The following is a 19496-nucleotide window of genomic DNA, read 5'->3' on the forward strand; positions in this document are numbered from 1 at the left end:
TATATATATATATAAACAGCTTAGATCCATTTTAGCTCTGGCTCCATCAAGTGTCAAGAGAGATCAAATCTCTTAAGGTGCAAACCTCGTTTTTGAGTGTAAAATTTGAGAAAATGTTTGCAACTATAAAGATTTGATCCCTCTTAGTGCTTGATAAAACTAGAGTTAAGATGGATCTAGACTTGTTTTAAAAATATGAATAATATATTTTTATCTTAAATATCATTTTTTATGTGTAATTTTAAAAATTAAATTAGCCTAAAGTTATTTCATATCTAAGTGATTATGATGTATCTTGTTTTTCTTTCACTTATGATGGATGGACTTTCATTTTATTTATGGAAATGAGTTTTCCTTTAATCTTGTTTATTTTACATTTATTTTTTATATTTATTGATAGATTTGGCAAGAAATATATTATTTTCACACATCTCATAAAAGTATTTAGCATATAACCAGTTTTTATTTATCACATTTTTTAAGTTTATTTTTAATGTTAAGATTCTTGAGTCTTTAAGATCTTAAGTAATGTTCATAATTAATTAATTTATTATATTAGAAAGTTGGCTAAAAAGTTTCATTATAATTGTACCATTTGTCTCCTATATATACCAAGAAGAGCTAGCCTTAAGATCATCAAATCTTGTCTTATTCATTTGAAAATGAGGTTTCCTCTTGAAGTGCACTGTAATTACTAGCTTCTTATCTTTTTTTAAAGGCATAGTTCATAATATTTGGTATTGGAGCATACAAACCTAGGGTTTTGCTACTTCAAAAAAGTCATCTTGGCATTTTCCATTCCAATTGGAGGTGTAGATGTTGTTATAGAGATTCAATGGCTTAGAACATTGGATACAATTTCTACAAACTATCATGTCTTATTCATGAGAATTGAATTAGAAGGAATTCAATGCGAGCTCAAAGGGTCATAATTTGGATCTTCTCAAGTCATTAGCTCTCATAGAATGGAAAAGCTCATAAAAAGGGGTAGCAAGGGAGTTGTGATTAATATCGTATTCTACGGAAGTTAAGCAAGAAGATGAAAATATTCCCAAGGAATTAAAATGTACCTTGCAAATAAATGTAGGGTCTTCCAATAAATTCCTAAAGGTATATGTCCATCTAGAGAAAATGAACATCAAATTGAATTAATCATTGGAAGTGTTACGCAGTAATTTGTCACTGTCTCCCTGTCAGTCACCCTACTGTGTCAGGAATTCACAATAATCAAGTTCATGCCTTCTGAACTGGCCAAAACCCCACTTTTCCAAAGTTTTCCTTATCAACGCGTCTGTTTCTAAAATATCCGTGATGACCGGCACTTTATAACAGACCGCGTGCGCTGCCAGCGCGGAAGAACACGCCTTTTCCGCGCTGATCGAATTTCATGACCAGCACAGCCCTTGTTTGTATCTACCCGCGCTGACACGGCCTTTTCCATTATGTCTTTGCGACGTCAGCGCGCCAGTCCAGTTATGCACCCGCGCTAATCCAGTTTTGGCGAATTTGTTCCAACAGCCAACCTTCCAGATAACTCCAGACTTGGTTGTTGGCCTTGTGAGTATCGACTCCCTTCTATGGCATGTCTGTTCGACCCTTTGCAACTACTTCCCTTGAAGATAAGCTCATCCTTCCACCCTTTTAGGAGGCTCCTTCTCCTATATAAATTTCCACCATTACCATGAGCAGCTGGTTTTTTAATAGCTTGGATTGTGTAGAGCTTATAATGCTCAGATTGCTGCTACTATAGGTATTTGGTGTGCTAAGTGTGGAAGTGTATGATAGCTTAGGGAAGGTTGTGTTGTGTTGCTTGTGTGAGAGAGAGAGTTTCTTGTTTTGGGAGAATCATTTCCAAAGGTGAATGCTTGAGACACTTGCTGACTGGCCCCTCCTGAGAAGGATACCGACGTCAGAACATTTGGTTGTACTCTTCTCTGCTTGATTAATAATAGATGACTACTATTATTGTTCCATTCTCATTTGTCTATGCAATGGTTAAATGTGAATTACATCCTTTCTTACTGATGTATGGTTGCTTTTATTAGATTTCACGCTTGTGTTTGTTTCCTCTTCGTGTGTGCAGGTATCTATTCGCGGAGATCGCGGAGGATCGTGACCAGCCAAAGCGAAGGATCGAAGGCGGCATCTCTTCATCAAACAACAGTGATGGAATCCAAGTAGATGCTCTTTACCTCTTGTTTAATTGCAATTAGGAACTTGCATAGTAGCATTGACTGATTGTTGCTAGACCCTTGCTGGGCTAGTAGGGATCGCCTCTATCCGTAGAGGGGATTTACCTCTCCAACAATTTGGCGACTCCGCTGGGGATCAGCCTTTTGTCTCTTGTGTCCATTCCTTGTGTTTGAATTTGATTGTTCTCTCTTTTCAAGTTTTGGGGATTGTTTCTATGCTTGTAGCCTTCCTGGGTCCATCTGGGAAGTGTCTTGATTGTTAAAAGAGTTTCTACCTTTGGTTTGGGAATTTTTTCCTTTGATTCTACTCGTTTTTACCCTCAGCGCGGTTTAATTCCAAACAGACGCGCTGACGTCGCATACCTGCTTCTTTGTTTTCCCTGTCATCGCTCCTGTACGAGTAACAGTCGCGCTGACCTCGTTTTTGAGACAGCGCGCTTTATCCGTGTTCTTCCGCGCTGACGGCGCAAAGTTGCTACAGGCCTTCCCTTGTCAGCGCCGAGTTGCTGAAACCCGCGCTGATCCTATAGAATTCATTTTTGTCCAAATTGACTTCCTGAACCTGTTGCTTTGACTTTCCCCTCTTCTCTCCACTTGGTTTGTGACTTGTTTTTCATTACCTGAACTCTGAGCTACTTGTTTGAGAAGTCTTGTTCCACAGGGTTTCGTTTTTGCTCATTTTTTGGTTTTGCAAATACCTTCCTCTTTGCTTTCGCTGCTTGGTTTGTATTTCGGCCATCACTTTTACAGTTGTTGGATTGTGTTGAATCTCTAATTGACTGGTTGTAGCTCTCATCCTCCGGTTGTTCGCTCTTTTCCATTGATTTCGCACTCTAGCCCTAGGGCATCTAGTGGCCGTGTGTGTGTCAAGCCTTCCGTAAGGATCTCGTTCTTTTGTTTGACCAGCCAACTTCAGATTTGTTTGTTTTGCACTTGTTCAGTGATTGTTGAAGTGTTTTTTTTTTTGGTTGTGTTTCCGAGCAGTTTGTACTTCTTCCTTGCTTGCAATCCTTGCTTGTTTTGCTGAGCTTAGATCACATAGCTCGTGCGGAACTTGGTTTTCCTTTTGATTTGGAGATCTTTGTTGGATGTTTTGGGAACTTTGTGTGCTTTCATTAAGTGATTTTCTTGGTGTTCTTGTCTCTCAAAATTCGTTTTAAAGTGCATTAGTGCCATTGAAAGAGAATCGAACTAAATCTTTTGCATTCAATAGTTAGTGAAAAGAAGAGCATTTTAGTGATTTGTGTTTTTTTTTTTTTTTTTTTTTTTTTTTTTAAAAGAGAAAAATTTCATTTCTTTGTCATTAGCTGCATTAGGTTGTTTGATTGTTTGATTTCATTTTGTTTGATTGGAAAGCTCTTAACCTTCTCATAGTTAGAATTCATCGAACAAAATGGTATTCTTTGGCATATAGTTTGCATCTAGGTAATTGTGAGAGAACATACGATAGGGCCTGAAATCGAAACTTAATTTCAAGATCAACCATAAAATGAACCGAACGAATCTAAAAACGCATTGGAACTAAACGCAAACATCTATAGGTCTAGGTTAGAGACGTGTTCCGGCGTCTTTAAACATAGTCACTATTGTTTCACATTACGGTTGGGTGATTCCTCCTTCTGTGACTCGATAGTGGTCTAACACGGACTGTGCTCCCACGTACCGTCGCGTATATAGGGAGACCCCACTAGGCTTTTATCCTTTATCCATAGGAAGCCGAGTCTGCCGCCTTGTGAACCGTAACGCACCGAACACAGCATTCGGGAAGATTGACTGCAGTACGGAAAGTCCTTGGCTCTCATACGATTGCTAAGGTGTATAAGCAGTTTTACAGGTTGCTTGGTAAACCCTATACCTAGAGTCTCCAGAGCAGTCACTTTTGATCCTTTTCGGACTCCCTAAATGAAAAGGTGCCTGTGAGCGTCTTGTCACTTCGTGCTCATTAAACATTCGAAGGAGACTGGAGTCATCTTTTCGTCCTTTTCTCGACTCTTGAAACATCAAAAGGTCAGGTTTGGTTCTTGTGTCTTAAAATTTATTCGACCACGATAACATCACCTGGTTAGATCTTGTGTGCGTTAGTTTTGAGTAGGGTCTTTATCGTTAGTTTGCTTTAGGTTTTCTAAGGGGTCTTGTCATCCTGGCTGACCCGTCAACTCCCGGTCCAAGTGATCAAGGTTCTCCATCTTCTGTTGCTCCAGAGGTACCAGTTGTAAGCGATACTCTTCCCATTGTCCCGAGTATCCAGCCTATCAACGTACGTGCCCCGGGCGACGAAGATTACATAGAAGATTGGAATCCTATCTGGGAGCCTGACAGCGATTATACCCCTCGTACTCCTCTCGGTATGTCGTCTCCGATGTCTACTTCCCCCATGGATGAGACATTTTCCAGCACAGGTGAGACACCCGTGGTGACAGACATTGAAACTCCGATCCCGGCTTCCTCTCCACTCCCTCCACGATATCAGTCAATGAGGGATAGGATAGCTGCTAGAACTACTTCTACGACTATATGGGATCCCAGTCTTATTGCCACCACGGGGCCCTTTATTTCGCGACCTCTTAATACACCTCTTACTTCAGGTCTTAATACGCCTATTACCTCAGTTCCTACCAATCCAATCGTTTGTATAGCGCGCCCGACTCCGGTCATTAGTGCTGTGACAACATCCTCATCTACGAACCCTGGGGCTGGTCCCTTTTACGGTCAAGGCCAGCCAGGGGTTTCGTCTGGAGTCATTGATCCTGCACAAAGTGCTCAGCCCTCTTCTGGTGGTGTTCCAGGAGCAGGGCCGTATGATGCCCATGGGCAGCCCATTGTGGACCCAGATTACCAAGGTCCACTCTTTTATTATGATGCGAACGGTCAGTACCTCGAGAACGTTTCGTCCCTGCCTCGTCGTCCTTTCGAGGAGAACCAGGAACCGTTGGACGTTACATATGATCCCGTTACTCATGTTTTTCATGGGCGCCGGAATCCTCCCGGACAGCCCCAAGGACCACCCAATCAAGGCCAGCCGCCTTATGTGCAAACCCCTCAAGGGCAACCACTTTATGGCCCGCCTTACCCAGGACAATCTGGGGGCCCACAGGGACAACCCTACCCGGGACAACCCTCGGCCGTTGGAGGTCCGTCGTATTCATATCAAAGTCAACCTACTGGATATCCAGGGCAACCTGGTACCCAGCAAGGTTACCCAACTGGACAACCCGGGCAGCCTTACATTCAACAAGGCCAACCCGGTTTCCAGCAAGGGTACCCATCTGGACAAACTGGGCAAGTTTATACTCCTCAAAATCAACCAGCAGTCCAGCAGGGATATCCTCTTGGGCAGGGGGGGCAACCCTACTTACAGCAGGGCCAACCTACTGCCCAGTCTGGTCATCTTTCTGGGCAGGGTGGGCAACCCTACGTTCAGCAGGGTCAACCCACTGCTCAATCCATGCATCCTTCTGGGCAAGGGGGGCAGCCTGCTATACAGCAAGGCCAACCCACTGCTCAGCCTATGCACCAGGGGAGGCAGCCTGCTATACAGCAAGGCCAGCCCTCTGCTCAGTCTGCGCACCCTGGGGGGCAGACGGGCCAACCTTCTATACAGCAAGGACAACCCGCTGTCCGCCCTAATCATCCATCTGGACAAGCCGGCCAACCTCAGGGTCAGCCAGCTGTTCAGCCAGCTCAGTCATCCGTTCCGCAAGGACAACCCTTGGTGGTTCATGGACAGCCTGGCGCCCAGCAAGTTCATCCTGCTGGCCAGCCAGGTCCATCTCAAATCCAACCAAGTCAACCTTCGGGACAGATGATTCAACCCCAGCCGGTTCAAGGACATTACTCTGGGCCTCAAACTCAAACGGGTTATCAAACGCAAGGTGGGCCACAGCCTCAACCTTCTTACCAGATGCAGCCTCCCTATCAGGCTCAGTATGGGGCCCAGCAACCATATGGCTACCAGCAACCCCAGGGGCAAACTCAGTTTGCTCCTTATCAAAATTATCAACAACCACAGGTCACTCCTTACCAAAATTATCAGTATGGTGCACCTGTGGGGCAAGTTGCTAATACATGGGGAGCTGGGGGGCAGACACAGGGACAGCCGTCCGCATATGGCCAGAATCCGTATGGACAGAACCCCTACGGACAAGGTCCCTATGCGCCAGGCCCTTTTGGGCCAGGTCCATCGGGACAAAGTTCTTACGCGCCAGGCCCTTTTGGGCTAGGTCCGTCTGGACAGAGTTCGTGGGGGCAACCACCATCTGGTTGGAACCCTAATGTCGCCTCGAATCCGCAGCCACAAATGTCCTTTAACCCGCAGTTACCATTCTTAGCAACGTTGGAACTGCCTGATGTGTCCAAGTTAACAAATGATCCTATTTTGCATAATTCGTATTGGCCACTGGTTCCGACCAAAATACCAGGTGATTGTCCAAAGTTTGATGGCAAAGCTGGTGAAGACCCTCAGGCCCATGTAATGACTTATCACCTTTGGTGTTCATCGAACTCATGGCTTGATGATTCTATCCGACTTCGCCTCTTCCAGAGAACTCTCACTGGTTCAGCCGCTAAGTGGTACATCGAACTGAATCGCGGCATGTTTCAAGATTTCAACTCGTTGGCTATGGCCTTCTTGACTCATTTTCAGTTGCCCATTCGGTATGAGACTGGGACGCATCTCCTCACGTCTCTCAAACAGGATACGGCTACGCACATCTCTGATCATATACATGAATGGAGAAGGCGTCGTCGCTTGATCAAATTTTGGATTCCTGATCAACTACTGACTGACTGGTTCACGACTTCCTTCGTCCCTAAGATTGCAAAAGACATCGCAATGGGAGCGTGTGTAACTGAAGAGCAAGCAATCGCGCGAGCTCAGTACCTCGACTTAGTGTACTCTCAGTCGAGTACTTTGTATGAGTATTTGCCAGATGCCCCGAGGCCTGGACAGCCCAAGGCTCCACCAAAGCCTTCTGTTGATGGAGTCATTGGTTCTGTGAATTCGTCATCAAAGAAATCGGCCGCGAACCCTGGGAAGCAGAAACAGAACGCCTCTAACGAAAATGCTTCTCAGGGCCAATCAATTTCTGGGACTACCTCCGAGGTAAACGCCGTCCAGTCCACCGCGGCGGATAAATCCTCGAAAGGCAAAAAGAAAGGGAAAGCTAAAGATAAATCTGGACAGCCCAAGCAGGATTCCCCTAAGCCTCCCTCCGAGGAAGGAGCTAAACGAAAGCCTAAGTATCCTTGTCTCATCTGCGATGAGGATCACTACACCAAGGATTGCCCAAGGCGGTCCGAGGTTAGTCGACTTTTGAAAGGTGCTCCGGGGCCTCCTGCTGTGCTAAAAGAGCCTTTCCCTTCCCAGCAGACGCAAATGGTGGCAGATTCCTCTCAATCCTCTTCCTCGTTCGGTTCTCAAGTGTTCATGGCTGGAACGATCACCATCCATGTTTCAACTCGAGCGAAAGATTATCCATCTCCAGCCGGGAAAGAGCCGGAGGTTCCCTCCAGCGCTCCTCCGTCCAGTTCTGGTCCCCTTCACATCGAACGGCCCAGCACTGAGACGATCCCCCGACCCCCTCCTAAAGGTGTACTCAGGAAGTCATCTTATAACCCCAATGCTCGTGCTGCCCAGCACTATAGCATTGTCGAGGACTTAGCTCAGGCTCCGTCTGCTATGTCCGCGTTAGAAGTCCTCCAGAGCTGCCCCTCCCAGAGGAAGTCCTTGCTATCAGCAATTGGTGGCATCGACCCGACAGATTCGGATTTAATTTCTTTTGATCTCGAGGGTTTCACACAGAGACTGCCTCATCAGGTGGCTTTCCTTATACAGGTCCTCATCAACGGCAAAACGATCCATCGTACAGTCATTGATGAGGGTGCCTCAACCTGCATCATGTCAGTTGCTTGCTGGAAGGCTATTGGTTCTCCTGCTCTGAGCCAGTCTCCTGCGACCCTGGAAGCTTTCGATGGAAGAGAATCTCGTCCATATGGTATCCTCCCACGATTGCCTATTTCTTTAGAAGGGAAAACCGTAGAGGTAGAGGTTGAAGTTGTTGACGCTAATCTCACTTACAACCTCCTCCTTGGACAAAGCTGGACATACGCCATGCAAGCCGTGGCTTCCTCCTTGTTCTGTGTCGTTCGCTTCCCCCATCAAGGAAGAATCGTCACGGTGGACCAGCTGTCCTTTTTTGCTTCCTCTTCTGAAGGAAATGTGTCATTCGTGGAGCATACCTCCAAGTCATTAGTGAGTGTGGGTGCCGAACTGTTCAAAGATCCCTCCTTAATGGGAGTCTTTCCCCTCCCACCTCCGAATCTCGCCCCTGTTAACATGATTTCAGTACGTTCTGATCCATGGGTTCTTCCTCCCTTGAATCAGGAAGACTCTTGGGGTGATATGATGCCGTTGAGTCCTGCCGAGCTCAACTACATCGAGATTGTCGCTGCATCGGCTCCCCCTCCTGAACCTGCTTTTCTAAGCAGCGTTCCCGATTCATATGATCATTTCCCTTGGCTGGGAGATGAGGCCACTTCGGATCCCCTGAAGGACGCCACCGGTTTCACTCCGTTTCAGTTGGTTTATGGACTGGAGGCCACCCTTCCCGTCGAGTGTGAGATTCCTTCGTTGAAATTAGCTGTCGAGTTGCTTCCCAACACCACTCCGGTGGAGGAACGGCTTCTTTACCTAGAACGGTTAGACGAGACTCGTCGTTTAGCTTCTCTGGCTATCGAAGCACAAAAGAAGAGAGTCAAGGCTCACTTTGACCAGAACATTCATCCTCGTTCCTTCGTTGAGGGAGATCTAGTACTGCTCTACGATCAAGCTAAAGATAAGCTGGGGGCAGGAAAACTCGAATCCATGTGGCTAGGTCCCTACATCGTGAAAAGAGTTTTACAAAAGGGCGCATATGAGTTGATTGATTACGAAGGAAATCCTCTTGACAAGCCCCGCAACGGGCTGTATCTGAAGAAATATTATGCATGACTTCATGCACTCAGTTTGTACATACGCGTGTTTAGTGTGTTTTGTGTGCATGATTTCATGTTTTGCTTTGGTATGAAGATGTGTTTGCCTCTTATTGTGTTTTCTCCTTCTTGTGCAGATGTCTAGTGCACCTTATGTTGGTTTCGCTGATGGCGCCTGCCGTAGTACTTGCAATTTGTCCTCTGCGGCGTGGGCGATCTATGATCCTCACGGAGAGTTGCTAGATCTTCAAGGAGTCTGCCTCGGTTGTACCACTAATAATGTTGCCGAATACAGTGTCGTAATTGAGCTACTAGCCGAAGCAGTTGATCTCGGCATTCGAGCAATGATGGTAAACCTCGACTCCCAGCTGGTCGTTCATCAACTTAACGGGCGATATTCCGTCAGAGACCAACGTTTCCTAAGGTTGTATCTACGTGTCAGATTGTTAGAAAGTAATTTTGACTATATCACATATCAACATATTCCGAGACGATTAAACATGTTGACTGATGCATTGGCAAATCATGTGTTAGACAGACATTTGCGAAATAGATAAACATCATACAAGAAGACATAGAAAGCATAATAGAGTAAAGCATATGTAAATAAGATATTTTCTCAAGCATAGTTTGCATGCGTGCTGTGTGTGCTTTTAAGCTTGCATTTAAAACATTAAAATACATGGGTCATGTGTTGTGAAAATTCATACATAAGATTACATTTGTACTGAACATTCGCATAACATAAACAAAACATCATCATATGTAACAAGATCCATCCAAAAATCGGTATGTATATATATATATATATATCGTGCGGTGCACTAAGGCGCTCAAAAATAAGTGTATATGTCAAAAATGGAACCACTATCCTCAGTACATCCGAGACATATGTCTCTCAAAACATCAGTGGAAATAAACCTAGGCGACTACTGTGCTGGGTTATGCTCTCTGTAGCACACAGCTGCTCGTGCTACCCGCCTCAGAAGGCGGTGCATCCTGGGTGCCACCCCCACTGTGTGGATCTGATGCTCTATAGGGACCTCCTCGACCCCCTGGTAATCCGGCACCCCCTCCAGTAAACCCTCAAGGTTGAGAGCTACAGTCTCCGACGTGTCAACTCCTGGAGGAACTAGGGCTAGGGCTCCAGCTCCTTGCCCCTCTCTCCGAGCCTCTGGGGCGAGGCCGATGGGTCTAACAGGTCCTACATCTGCACAACGTGACGTCCATCAAGACATGTACATGAAAAATCAAAAACATTAAAAAATTAAAAAGAGATCAAGTGTCATACCTCCATCATCCCAGTGCTCTCCCGCGGGCAATGGCATGTCAGGATCGTTGCGGAAGTCCATACCGGCATATGGCCAGTCCTCTACGAAAATGACCTGCTGGTCCAACCACTCTCGAAAGTACACTCCCCAAGCCACTGGGCGGCCACCACCCCCGCGCGGCATGATACGGGCCCATCGAGTGGCCCTCGTCTCCCGGGGACCTCTAGGTGGATCCACGGCCATGGTCTGTAGCTGCATGGCTGGCACCCGCTCCAGAATGAGTGGGAGCAAGAGCGACCCGTAGCCAAACTGTTTCGTCTCCCCGCGACGACAGTTGCTAAGTTGCCTCTTCATGTTGTTTGTCACCGTCGTTGCCCAGTTGAACACAGTAGGTTGTAAGCACTCGAGAGCTAGCAATAGATGGGTCTTCGAGGCCTCATGGTTGGCCAAGCTCCCCGCTGCCCGGGTTACCATAAAAAGTATGGAACGAAGGACCATATCAGTCACCGTGGGAATTGCCACCTTCCCACTTCGCGATTTTACCGCCTCTGGACATACTCGAGCCATGAGCTGGTCAAGTGTCTCGCCGCTGGGCCGTTGCCCCTCTATGATAGGCATCACGCCCCGACGTGACAATCCGGTCAAAAAATAAATGTCCATATGGTCAAACTCAATGTCACGGCCTCGGATGGTAAATTTTCCATCTATTGGGTTCCATGCCCTGATCAGGAACTCAAGCAGGTCAGGCTGAGCTCTCAGACGTGGAGTGAGGAAGAATTTCATGAATCCGCACGCCCGCATGGCATTTCGGCAATTCGCATCCGCAAAAGCAGCTATATCCTCGACATCATGGGCCCTCTCTTGCCACTGAAAGGCCATTGCGTCCTGCATGAGCATTAAAAAATATTAGAGTGCTGACTAATGAGTTTTTTACGTTCAAATCTTAAAAAACAAATTTTTACAGCGTCAGCGCGACTGTTTTTAAAACAGTCGCGCTGACCATGGCAGCCCTTTGTTTTTTCTCCAGGTCAGCGCGGAAGAACACGGGTTTTCCGCGCTGACCGGGAAGGTGGTACGTGTAATTTTAATTCGATCAGCGCGGACCCGCGCGGGAAATCCGCGCTGACCGAGAGCGCACCAACGCTCAAAGAATTCGGCCAAACGGCCAATTCCCACCGTTAAAATGCTCAAAAAAGGACTCAAAATAGAGCGCATGGCAAGGGGAACCTACCTGGAGCAAGCCGTTCGATGAATGGTGTCCGCACGGGGAAGAATTCGCTCCGTCAACTTCGCAGCTTCACAACGTTCTCAAAGGCTCAATATGGTAACAATGGTAAAAATGACTATTTACCCTTCTATTTATAGTAAAATGGCTTAATTAACTATAGATTTTACAAATGTGGGTTTTTGTCATGCTTTTACCATGGATTTAGCACTTCTGTCAATGTCTTATGCCTTTATATGTGTTTCACTATGTTTTTATACATGTCGAACGGATTTATGCGGGTATATTTTTTACTGTGCAGGTCCTCAGAATCGGCGAAGTCATAATGGTCCTAAAATCACTTGGTCCCAAAAAATGTCGTCTTTGAGCTCTTTTCCGACATGAAACAAGAAAAGATGGCCGAGCTTCCTTTCAGCTCGTTAAAGGGAACGAGAGGCGGTCGTTTTAAGCTCTTTTTCCGACCGTGTAACTTAAAAAGATTGCCGGGTGTTTGTCGTTTCGCACTCGTTATCGGCTCTAAAACGACGTGTTTCCGACCGCTTTTTTACTTTTTCGGGTCGAAGGCACTATTTACGAAAAGTACTCCTCGATCGTAATGATCGGGCGGTTCTTTCGAGCATTGTTTTATACTTTTTCGGGCTCAAGAGACACAACTATACGAAAAAGGACCCCCCTGGAGTCTTCTTTTCCGCTGTCTTTTCAGACTTTCTAAACAAGAAAAGACGCCGAGTTTTTCCTTTGTCAGGCTCGTTAAACACTTGATGGCATCAGGCATCGTCGAAATGACACTCTTCAAGCATATGCTATCCCCGTCAAGCTTGTCATCCAAAAATAACCGGGGTACCTGCCAGAAATGGTGGGGAAAATGGAACTGCAATTGTTGCGTCGGCAGTATGTCGCTCTTGAACATGGCACTGGTCTGCATTCGTGTCGGGTGGGAATTTCTCATTTTGTTTCACAACTGACCTCCGTGGGTATGGGTTATCCTATTTGGCCTCTCATTTGCTCATTGCCATCATCATCATACCCTCTGCTCATTTGATGTCAAATACTGCCAAATCCACTGTAGTGCCGCCGATATGTTCAAGAGAAGTTGACCTCTGCAATAATACAACCTCATCTGCTATCTCACACAAATCATTTTACCTCTGTCTCGTGTCGATGATGTGGGAAACATTATGGCCCACCTTCGATCAAGGTCACTTCCTGTCGACTTCAGCTCATTATCCGGGAAGGTGACTTAGAGACTCCCTTCAGGTGCCTTAGAGCCTGCATGCCTCAATGGCAGGTTCTTCGTGTTCGACGTGAGGTTTACATCATTGGCCTCCGATCGAATGATTCCGTGGGTGTTCGACACCAGCTCATTGATTCACACGCCGTGGATTGTACCTATAGTACCTTGAGGACCATTGTCATTATTGGTGGTACCTCTCGCGTCTGTTAACAGTTTTCATCATTGACTGGTAATCAGACGATGTTCATGCATGTTCGACTTCAGCTCATGTATTCACATGCTTGGACTTGTACTTTGTTCGGATCGGGACGGAGCGCAAGACCCTGGATCTCTATCTGTTATGATCCAGGTTGCGATTTTGTGGATGATCATTACATGACTCATTGATGGATGGCTGCGCCCATACCTGAGTCTTCATGGATGGTTGCGACCATACCTTATCATTATTCTGGTCTCTTTAGCTGGGTGGCTGCGTCCATTCCACAGACCTTTTCGCATGTCTTTCGGATGGCTGCGCCCATGCCTAGACTGCATGTACTTGATTATCAGAGATATTCGGTCCTTCCTGGTGATGTTCCAGTTCGGCGAGTGTTGTAAAGCATTTCACCCCTCCCATTCTCTCGGTCTTCATGCTTTAGGGGGCATCTGTTACGCAGTAATTTGTCACTGTCTCCCTATCAGTCACCCTACTGTGTCAGGAATTCACAATAATCAAGTTCATGCCTTCTGAACTAGCCAAAAACCCACTTTTCCAAAGTTTTCCTTATCAGCGCGTCTGTTTCTAAAATATCCGCGATGACTGGCGCTTTATAACAGACCGCGTGCGCTGCCAGCGCGGAAGAACACGCCTTTTCCGCGCAGATCGAATTTCATGACCAGCGCAGCCCTTGTTTGTATCTACCCGCGCTGACACGGCCTTTTCCATTATGTCTTTGCAACGTCAGCGCGCCAGTCCAGTTATGCACCCACGCTGATCCAGTTTTGGCGAATTTGTTCCAACAGCCAACCTTCCAGATAACTCCAGACTTGGTTGTTGGCCTTGTGAGTATCGACTCCCTTCTATGGCATGTCTGTTCGACCCTTTGCAACTACTTCCCTTGAAGATAAGCTCATCCTTCCACCCTTTTAGGAGGCTCCTTCTCCTATATAAACTTCCACCATTACCATGAGCAGTTGGTTTTTGAATAGCTTGGATTTTGTAGAGCTTATAGTGCTCAGATTGCTGCTACTATAGGTATTTGGTGTGCTAAGTGTGGAAGTGTATGATAGCTTAGGGAAGGTTGTGTTGTGTTGCTTGTGTGAGAGAGAGAGTTTCTTGTTTTGGGAGAATCATTTCCAAAGGTGAATGCTTGAGACACTTGCTGACTGGCCCCTCCTGAGAAGGATACCGACGTCAGAACATTTGGTTGTACTCTTCTCTGCTTGATTAATAATAGATGACTACTATTATTGTTCCATTCTCATTTGTCTATGCAATGGTTAAATGTGAATTACATCCTTTCTGACTGATGTATGGTTGCTTTTATTAGATTTCACGCTTGTGTTTGTTTCCTCTTCATGTGTGCAGGTATCTATTTGCGGAGATCGCGGAGGATCGTGACCAGCCAAAGCGAAGGATCGAAGGCGGCATCTCTTCATCAAACAACAGTGCTGGAATCCAAGTAGGTGCTCTTTACCTCTTGTTTAATTACAATTAGGAACTTGCATAGTAGCATTGACTGATTGTTGCTAGACCCTTGCTGGGCTAGTAGGGATCGCCTCTATCCGTAGAGGGGATTTACCTCTCCAACAGGAAGTACTCCTCCGAATAAAGTTCTTTATAGATATCGTCATAAAAAAAAGGGGGAGATTGAGAAAATGGTACAAGACATGCTAGATCTAGGTAGTATTCAACATAGTAGGAATTCTTTTTCAACTCTAATAGTGATGGTGAGGAAAATATATAATTCTTAGAGGATGAGTCCTGACTATAGAGATTTAAATAAAATCACCATTAAGAATAAATTCCCTATCCCAAATATTTATGAGCTATTAGATGAACTTCATGGAGTGGCTTATATTACAAAGCTCAATCTTAATCTTAAATTAGGATACCACCAAATCATGAAGAAAAGAACAAATTCCCAAAATAACTTTTGGACATGTGAGAGGCACTACGAGTTTTTGGTCATGCCTTTTGGGTCGACTAATGCTCCTCCTACTTTTCAAAGCCTTATGAAAATTTTCGACTCCATCTTAGAAATTTTGTGTTGGTTTTCCTTGATCATATTCTTATCAATAGAATATCATGGGCAGAGCACATTAAACATGTGGATAAAGTTCTACAAATTCTTAAGAACTAATAATTATATGTAAAAATTTCCAAATGTGCTTTTAGAAAACAAGAAATATGGTATTTGGGTCATATTGTTTCAATGGAAAAAGTTAAGGTGGACCCTCAAAAGATCCAAGCTATTATGAAATGGCATATCCCTAAGAAAATTAAGATTCTTAGAGTATTTTTGGGACTTACAAGGATATTATCATAATTTTTTTAAGAAGTATGCATGCATTGCAAGCCTGTGCACATATCTCTTAAAAGAAAAAATCATTTGTATGGAATGTGTTGGCCCTCAATTTTGGTCATTTTTGCCTATCGTAAATCCATTCATTTACAACCATAATCCATCTTATTTTACTTACATATGCTTCATTTTAGTCCTATTTTTCATATTCAGGTAACTAAATTAAGTTTTTTGATTTTTAGAATTTTTTGTAAAAATTGGGTTTTAAGAGTAAATTTGGATTGAATTAAAAATTCTCGTAAAAGCTCTATTAAAGTCATATGTGCAAGGCCCCTGAGCGAGAACTGAGCGCATATTTGGAAAGCTTGGGAACCATGGATGAAGGAACACCTATTGGTTCGGTCAAACTGAGCAAACACATGCCCGGTCAACGCTGGTCAAACTTGACCTGTCATTTAGAAATCCCTATTAAAAAGGGCAAAATATTATTTTTTTTGGATTTTTCCTAATTTTGTGAACCAGACTTAATGATTTCGACCTAAATGGATGGATTAGGATAGATAAGACTTTCAGAGCCATTGTAGAAAAGTTTGTTGATGGTTTGCTTATTTAAACTGAGTTTATGGATCATTCAAGTATGTAATTTGTATTCAGACTATTGGAGACTTTTTTATAATTTGAAGAATAGTTTCTATTGTTCTAGTTGTTTTTCATGCTGTGGATGTTTTCATAAGTTAGTTGTAGCTGAGAGTTCCTTAGGTGTACAAGGCAAGGTTGGAGGGACCCCATACCAAGCTAAGTACACTTTGATTAAATTAGCATAACTTTAATTTCAATATTTCTTGTTTCAAATTTATGATTCAGTTATTTAGATGTGTGATGCTTTTTGTGTGATTTTTGGATGATTTTAGTTTAAAATCAAATTTTCATATGAAAGGAAAAACAAAGATTTAAGTTAAATTCTCTTTCTATCAAGTTATGAATCATAACTAAAATCATCCTTTTTGCATTTCCGGTATTATTTCTTGAATCCCAGTTTTTATTTGATGCACTGGTAATGTTATTGGAGTAGAACTGTGAGGAAGGACAACCAGGACCTCCTAAGTTAGGAGCCTCTTCTCTTGATATATACACATTACAAACCACTGCTCTTTAGCTTCTCTTCTTGGGGACAGTACTGTGAGGAAGGACAACCAAGACCTCCTAAGTTAGGAGCCTCTTCTCTTGCTTGCTGCATCTTGAACCAGAAACATTTTAGTCTTTTAAAACTTAGAATATATATTTGTAATATGCATTTCCTTTAATCTTGTAGTCTTTCCTTCCTAAGTTGACTTCACCTTAAATCCATATACTTTGGACATGCTTCCAAGTCTACAAAACCAGATTGACAAGTAAAACACCCGCATTAGTTTACTTAGTAAATTGACCTGACATAATGATTAAACTACTTTGGAATTCTCTCTCTTAAAGAATACCATGTCTTCTACACTTGTATTTACAACACCGGATTTTGCGAAAACATTCATAGTAGAATGTGATCCATCAAGACAAGGAATTGAAGTAGCATTGATGCAAGAAGGGAGACCATTGGCTTTTGAAAGCAAACAATTCAAGGGAAAATATTTGGTGAAATCAACATATGAAAAATAAATGGAAGAAATTATACAAGTAATAAAAAGTTGGCAATAATATCTCAATGGGAGACATTTTAAAGTCGATCTAGACCATTATAGCCTAAAGTACTTTTTGGAGCAAAGATTGTGAGCAACAAAATTTTGTAGCAAAAATGTAAGGGTTTGATTTTGAAATAATCTATTAAAAGGGGAAGGACAATGTGGTGATGGATGCTCTTTATAGAATAGCATAAGCCTTAAGTTATATTCTATAACATCTTCTAGTCAAGGTTGATTGGAAGAAGCTTGTCATGAATGACAAAATGACAATAGTAATAAACAAAAAAATAAAATTTGTGAAGCAAGAAGTGAACTCTATGGAACATTAGGAGTGGGAAGGAGATGTACTATAGTAAAAGGGTAGAATATTTTTGTTCCCTCAATAAAATTTGAAGCAACAAATATTAAGGGAGTCATGCAAATCTCCAATGGCAGGATATGCAAGGTTCCTTAAAACATATGAAAGGATCAAAAAATATTTTTTTGGTAAGGAATGAAGAAAGACATTCAAAAATTTTTAAATGAATGTTGGGTTTGCCAAAGAAAAAAAAAAGACACAATAGAATCTCCATGGTTGCTTCAACCATTACATATACCTAATCAAAGGTGGAAAGAGATATCAATGAACTTCATTACAGGGTTACCATAATTTGAAGGTAAATACTCCATTTTTGTGATCATCGATAGGCTCATAAATATGCATATTTGCATAATTCAAAGTACATACACAACACGCCAAGTGGAAAAAGTGTAGACTTCATGGTCTTCCTAAGATAATAGTAGGTGACAAAGATCTAAAATTCACATGAAATTTTGGGGAAAAATTATGGAAGCTTAGTGGAACAACATTAGTGATATGTTCAACATATCATCCAAAAACAAATGGTTAAGCGAAATAATTAACAATGTTTAGAGGGTTATCTATGATGTTATTATTTAGACAAGCAATCTCAATGGATGAAGTGGCTTCCTTTGGAAGCATGGTGGTATAATATTACCTATCATACATCTACTAAAATGACCCCATTTGAGTATCTTTATGGATATTAACTCCTAGTATCTCATATGTTTTGCAAGATAAATCCAAAGTACATGTGATACAGTCACATACGGAGAAAATTAAAGAAATTTTGACAATTCTTAAGGAAAACCTTGAAATGGAACAAAACAAGATGAAGCTACATGCAGATGACCCTCAAAGTGAAATATGATTTTAGGAGGGTGATTGGGTATTTTTGAGACTACAACTTTATAAGCAATCTACACTCAGGCAAAAGAAGAATTAGAAATTAGCTCCAAAATTCTATGGACCCCATAAGATTATTCACATGGTCGGAAAAGTAGAGTATGGGATAGATTTTCTTTCTTATCACATTCATAAGGTTTCCATGTATCTTGCCTAAAAAATGTTATGGGAAAACTATATCAGTGCAAATAGAGCTTTCAGAATTATATGAAGAAGGCAAAATGCTTCTTGAACTAGAAAAACTTATGGATCAACATTCTTTATCTCTTCAAAATATAACCATTATGGAGTACCTAATCAAGTGGAAGAATATACCTATAGAAGAAGCTACATGGGAAAATGAGCAGTTCATGAAGAAATACCCTTAATTACAAGTTTTAAGGGAAAATATTTTTTAAAAGAGGGGGATTATCTTAAGGCCCTTGACCCTATATTAAGGCCCTAAAAAGAATTCACAATAAATTTAATTGTTATATTAGGAGGCCAGTTAGACACTTTGATTGTAATTATACCATAGATCTCCTACACACACACACACACACATATATACACACCAAGGAGAGTTAGTTAGGATCATCACATTTTATCTTATCTATTTTATTCATTGTAAAAAGAGATTTCCCCCTCAAAGTGGACTATAATTACTTACTTATTATCATTTTTAAGGTGGATGATTTATAACACTCAATAGGTCAATTTTTAAGTGTCATACTTATCGTAAGAGCACTTAGCAATTGATATATTTATATTATTTTCAAAATGTTGTTTTATCCGTTTCCATGGATCAATTCTTAATTTTAAACTTATTTTAAGGGGTTTATAAATAAAAAAAGGAAAAACTATCTTTAGAATGAAGGAGGAACTTTTTAAATATATTAAAATTTTCAATTTTTTTATTTAAATATATTTGTTGGCTAATTGGTGTACTTGTAAGTGATTTAGAGAGAAAAAATTGCTAATAAGTTTTTGGCAGACAACATGGATAATCATTTATTTAGATGATTATTCATTTAAGGTTAAATTTGAATATTTTATTTGAAATCTATATCTTGAATTGTAAAATTAATGTTGGGAATCAATTTTGAAATATCAAAAAAAAAGAGCAAATATTTAGTAGTTTGCATCCACATTATCTTTGAATTTATTAAGTGTATAAAGGGATCAAATCTTTGGAAGTCCAAG

Source organism: Pinus tabuliformis, chromosome 2_2 (assembly GCF_031772625.1).
Source record: "Pinus tabuliformis cultivar Carrire ecotype Pingquan chromosome 2_2, CPIR1, whole genome shotgun sequence".
Taxonomy (NCBI): domain Eukaryota; kingdom Viridiplantae; phylum Streptophyta; class Pinopsida; order Pinales; family Pinaceae; genus Pinus; species Pinus tabuliformis.